The sequence below is a fragment of the Triticum aestivum genome, chromosome 5B (assembly GCF_018294505.1).
Source record: "Triticum aestivum cultivar Chinese Spring chromosome 5B, IWGSC CS RefSeq v2.1, whole genome shotgun sequence".
Taxonomy (NCBI): Eukaryota; Viridiplantae; Streptophyta; class Magnoliopsida; order Poales; family Poaceae; genus Triticum; species Triticum aestivum.
The window spans coordinates 217462883-217469041 of NC_057807.1; positions in this window are offsets into that span (position 1 = coordinate 217462883).

Consider the following 6159-nt stretch of genomic DNA (forward strand, 5'->3'; position numbering starts at 1 on the left):
CTTGCGGGCCGGCGGCGGCGAGGAGGTGCGCCTGCCACGTGGCGGCACCGGAGTGGTCGGGGGCGCCGGCGGACGTGTCCGGTCAGGCGGCGGACATGTCCGTCGGTGGCTGGGAGCTGTTTTTTTAGCTAGGGTTTCGGACGGGGGAAGAAGAGATCCGAATGGAGGGGGTATATATAGGCATAGAGGGAGCTAGGAGAGTCCAAATGAGGTGCGGTTTTCGCCCACACGATCGTGATCGAACGACCGAGACGATGGAGCAGAGTTTGGTGGGTTTTGGGCCAAATTTGGAGGGGTGTTGGGCTGCAACACACACAAGGCCTTTTCGGTCCCTCGGTTAACCGTTGGAGTATCAAACGAAGTCCAAATGATACGAAACTTGACAGGCGGTCTTCCGGTAGTAAACCAAGGCCGCATGGCAAGTCTCGGTACAATCCGTAAATGTTTAATCCCCACACACGAAAGAAAGCTAGAAAAGGCCACCGGAGGAGAACGAAGCGCCGGAATGCAAAACGGACAACTGGGAAAATGCTCGAATGCATGAGATGAACATGTATGCAAATACAATGCACGTGATGACATGATAAGAGATGCATGAAAAAGAAAACAACACACGGAGACAAAGACCCGAACCCGAGAAATAAATATAACTTAGCGCCGGAGACGGCAAGAGTTGGATACAAATATGGAAAGTATATCTGGGGCGTTACAGAGAACCCCTTCTACGTTCGGCGAGGGCACGTAGCACACAAAGAGCAACAACAACTATGAAAGAACTCGAACGTTTTACCCAGGTTCGGGCTGTAGTGTGCGTAAAACCCTACTCTTGCTTTGGTGCATTTATGAGTATTTGAGTCCTGCGTTTACAGAGAGCACAACCTTGCCGGCAAGATGCTCGGGAGGTGCTACTAAGCTACTGCAAATGGGCAGGGTTTCGACCCTTGTAAAGTTTGCCATGGCCCTTCTTTTATACTAGGTGAAAGGGGTTATCACTGTGGCAAAACGGTCATTTACTGGGGTGAATAGTGGCTACAGTGTTAACATGCCAAACACTGACGGCATATGACAAACGAATTAAATGCGCTATTAGGTGTCACGCTGGGACAGATGCCGGCATGGGAGTGCCGCTCCACCTATACCGGCAGCCCAACTACCTTTTATTGCTGCGACACGCCCCTGCACGGGTGTTAATAAAGTTGATCTTCTAGTGGTGGATCGCCACATGTCCCGACAAGCTCTACCTAACCACCTGTGCGCCCGCCACCTGTCGGCAAAGTCTTGACAGGTAGGTGCGGCAAAGTGGTGGAGGGAGCTTGGGCTTGTCGGTCTGGAACTTGTCGGCCTAGAGCTCGTTGGTGAAGTGGAAAACAGCTTACTAAGAATGTAGCTTCCCAGCAGTATGAATCTTGATCTTAAGTACTTCTTTAGTACTTCTCGATGACCTACCTGGAGGTCTTCTTCATGATTTTATTTACCATGTTTTGAGTTCTTTGGAGTAGATCCATCTTCTGCCAAGCCCATCCCGAGGTTACAACTAAGGATGACAATTTTATCCATGGACATGGATATCCACGCATACCCGACCCGAATGGATAGGGTTTGAGTATGTTTTTACAACCATGGAAAGCACCCAAACCCGATCCGGATATTCATGGGCAGGGCATGGACATAATTATGTATCCATGGATATGCCCGAACCTGACCAGATAGTATGACTCGCGGGGCAAAATTCAGTGTTCTACACTGACCCACCTTTCAGTGTAATGATTGACTCCAGACCAAACGGATGGCTCCCCTCTCCTTCCCCCTCTCCTCCCCCCTCTCCCTCCCCCCTGTCCGCCTTCCTCGTCCCCGTCCCCCTCCTGCCTCTTCCCCGTGGCTCCAGCTCCTGTCGGTGCTCCCAGGTCGCTGGTTGTCCCCGTCAACGTGTCCCCTAGGTGTGGCTCTCCGGCAGCTCCCTCCTCTCCTCTCCTTCCTTCCTTCCTTCCTTACCCCTTATCCCCCATCTGGATAGGCAACAGGTTCTGGGCCCTTGACGGCGATGAGAGGGACTCCGGTTCAGATCGTGGGTCCCGTCCCTGGCCCCTCATTGGGTTGTGGTCCCTGTTGTCAACGGGGCTACGATGGGGCGTGCTAGGAAGTTCACGCCGGGGGGTCGGTGCTACCTCTTGAGCATCCGTTGGTTTTCCCTTGAAGAGGAAAGGGTGATGCAGCAAAGTAGCGTAAGTATTTCCCTCAATTTTGAGAACCAAGGTATCAATCCAGTAGGAGACGACACACAAGTCACCTAGTACCTGCACAAACAATCAAGAACCTTGCAACCAACGCGATAAAGGGGTTGTCAATCCCTTCACGGTCACTCGCAAAAGTGAGATCTAATAGAGATAGTAAAGTAAATATTTTTGGTATTTTTCTTGTATAGAATGGAAAGTAAAGATTGCAAAATAGTAAACGAGATGCGATATAATGGAAAGAGATGCAAATATAATAGGAAAGAGACCTGGGGGCCATAGGTGTCACTAGTGGCTTCTCTCAAGATAGCATGTATTACGGTGGGTGAACAAATTACTGCCGAGCAATTGATAGAAAAGCGCATAATTATGATGACATCTAAGGCAATGATCATGAACGTAGGCATCATGTCCGTGTCAAGTAGACCAAAACGATTCTGCATCTACTACTATTACTCCGCACATCAACCGCTATCCAGCATGCATCTAGAGTATTAAGTTCATAAGAACGGAGTAACGCATTAAGCAAGGTGACATGATGTAGAGGGATAAACTCAAGCAATGTGATATAAACCCCATCTTTTTATCCTCGATGGCAACAATACAATACGTACCTTGCTGCCCCTACTGTCACTGGGAAAGGACACTGCACGATTGAACCCAAAGCTAAGCACTTCTCCCATTGCAAGAAAGATCAATCTAGTAGGCAAAACTAAATCGATAATTCGATGAGACTTGCAAAGATATCAAATCATGCACATAAGAATTCAGAGAAGAATCAAATAATACTCATAGATAATCAAGTTCATAAATCCACAATTCATTGGATCTCGGCAAACACACCGCAAAAGAGTATTACATCGAATAGATCTCCAAGAACATCGAGGAGAACTTGGTATTGAGAATCAAAGAGACAGAAGAAGCCATCTAGCTAATAACTATGGACCCGAAGGTTTGTGGTAAACTACTCACGCTTCATAGGAGAGGCAATGGTGTTGATGTAGAAGCCCTCCCTGATCGATTCCTCCTCCGGCAGATAGCCGGAAAAGGCCCCAAGATGGGATCTTATGGGTACAGAAGGTTGGGGCGGTGGAAAAGTGGTTTCGTGGTTCCCCCTGATGTTTCTAGGGTATAAGAGTATATATAGGCAAAAGAAGTACGTCGGTGGAGCTACGAGGGGCCCACGAGGGTGGGGGCGCGCCTACCCCCTGGGTGCGCCCTCCTACCTCGTGGCCTCCTCGTAGAGTACCAGACTTCAACTCCAACTCTTCTGGATTGCTTTCAATCTAAGAAAGATCCTCGTGAAGGTTTCACTCCATTTGGACTTCGTTTGATATTCCTTTTCTGCAAAACACTAAAATAGGAAAAAAAACAGAAACTGACACTGGGCCTCCGGTTAATAGGTTAGTCCCAAAAATAATATAAAAGAGCATATTAAAGCCCATTAAACATCCAAAACAGATAATATAATAGCATGGAACAATAAAAAATTATAGATACGTTGGAGACGTATCAAGCATCCCCAAGCTTAATTCCTGCTCATCCTCGAGTAGGTAAATGGTAAAAACAGAATTTTTGATGTGGAATGCTACCTAGCATATTTCTCAATGCAATTTTTCTTTATTTTGGCATGAATGTTCAGATCTGAAATATTCAAGACAAAAGTTTAATATTGACATAAAAACAATAATACTTCAAGCATACTAACAAAGCAATTATGTCTTGTCAAAATAACATGGCTAAAGAAAGGTATCCCTACAAAATCATATAGTCTGGCTATGCTCTATCTCAAGGAAATATGCCCTAGAGGCAATAATAAATTTATTATTTATTTCCTTAACTCATGATAAATGTTTATTATTTATGCTAGAATTGTATTAACCGGAAACTTAGTGCATGTGTGAATACATAGACAAAACATATAGTCCCTAGTATGCCTCTACTTGACTAGCTCGTTAATCAAAGATGGTTATATTTCCTAACCATAGACATGTGTTGTCATTTGATGAACGAGATCACATCATTAGGAGAAGGATGTGATGGACCTGACCCATCCGTTAGCTTAGCATTATAATCGTTACAGTTTCATTGCTACTGCTTTCTTCATGACTTATACATGTTCCTCAGACTGATATTATGCAACACCTGAATATCGGAGGAACACCTTGTGTGCTATCAAACATCACAACATAACTGGGTGATTATAAAGATGCTCTACAGGTGTCTTCGAATGTGTTTATTGGGTTGGCATAGATCGAGATTACGATTTGTCACTCCGTGTTTTGGAGAGGTATCTCTGAGCCCTCTCGGTAATACTCATCACTATAAGCCTTGCAAGCATTGTGACTAATGAGTTAGTTGCGGGATGAAGTATTACATAACGAATAAAGCGACTTGACGGTAACGAGATTGAACTAGGTATTGAGATACCGACGATCGAATCTCGGGCAAGTAACATACCGATGACAAAGGGAACAATGTATGTTGTTATGCGGTTTGACCGATAAAGATCTTCAAAGAATATGTTGGAACCAATATGAGCATCCAGGTTCCGCTTTTGGTTATTGACCGGAGACGTGTCTCGGTCATGTCTACATAGTTCTCGATCCCTTAGGGTCCGCACGCTTAACGTTCGATGACGATTTGTATTATGAGTTATGTGATTTGATGACCGAAACTTGTTCGGAGTCCCGGATGAGATCGCGGACGTGACGAGGAGTCTCGAAATGGTGGAGACGTAAAGATTGATATATTGGAAGGCTATATTCGGACATTGGAAAGGTTCCGAGTGATTCGGTTATTTTTGGGAATACCACAGAGTTACGAGAATTCGCCGGGGGAAGTAGTGGGCCTTAATGGGCCATACGGGAAAGGAGAGAAGGGCCTCAAGGGGTGGCCATGCCCCCCCCATGGTAAGTCCAAATTGGACTAGGGAGGGGGCGGCTCCCCCCTCTCTTTCCTTCTCCCTCTCCTAGTCCTTCCCTCTCTCCCCTCTTGGAAAAGGAAGGGGACTCTAACTAGGATTGGGAATCCTAGTTGGACTCCCCCTATAGGCGCGCCCCTCCTAGGCCGGCCTCCTCCTCCTCCCTCCTTTATATATGTGGCCAGGGGGCACCCCATAGACACACAAGTTGATCTTTTAGCCGTGTGTGGTGCCCCCCTCCACAGTTACACACCTCGGTCATATCGTCGTAGTGCTTAGGCGAAGCCCTGCGCCGGTAACTTCATCGTGACCATCACCACGCCGTCGTGCTGACAAAACTCTCCCTCATCCTCAAATGGATTAAGAATACAAGGGACGTCATCGAGCTAAACGTGTGCTGAACACGGAGGTGCCGTATGTTCGGTACTTGGATCAGTTGGATCGCGAAAACGTTCGACTACATCAACCACGTTATTGAAATGCTTCCGCTTTCGGTCTATGAGAGTACGTGGACAAACTCTCCCCTCTTGTTTCTATGCATCACATAGATAGATCTTGCATGATCGTAGGATATTTTTTAAATTACCGCGTTCCCCAACAGTGGTATCAGAGCCAGGTCTATGCGTAGATTTTATATGCACGAGTAGAACACAAAGAGTTATGGGCGATAATAGTCATACTGCTTACCAGCATGTCATACTTTGATTCGACGGTATTGTTGGATGAAGCAGCTCAGACCGACATTATGCGTACGCTTACACGAGACTGGTTCTACCGACGTGCTTCGCACACAGCTGGCTAGTGAGTGTCTATTTCTCCAACTTTAGTTGAATTGAGTGTGGCTACGCCCAGTCCTTGTTGAAGGTTAAAACATCACACTTGACGAAAAATCATTGTGGTTTTGATGCGTAGGTAAGAAAGGTTCTTGCTAAGCCCGTAGCAGCCACGTAAAAAATGCAACAACAAAGTAGAGGACGTCTAACTTGTTTTTGCAGGGCATGTTGT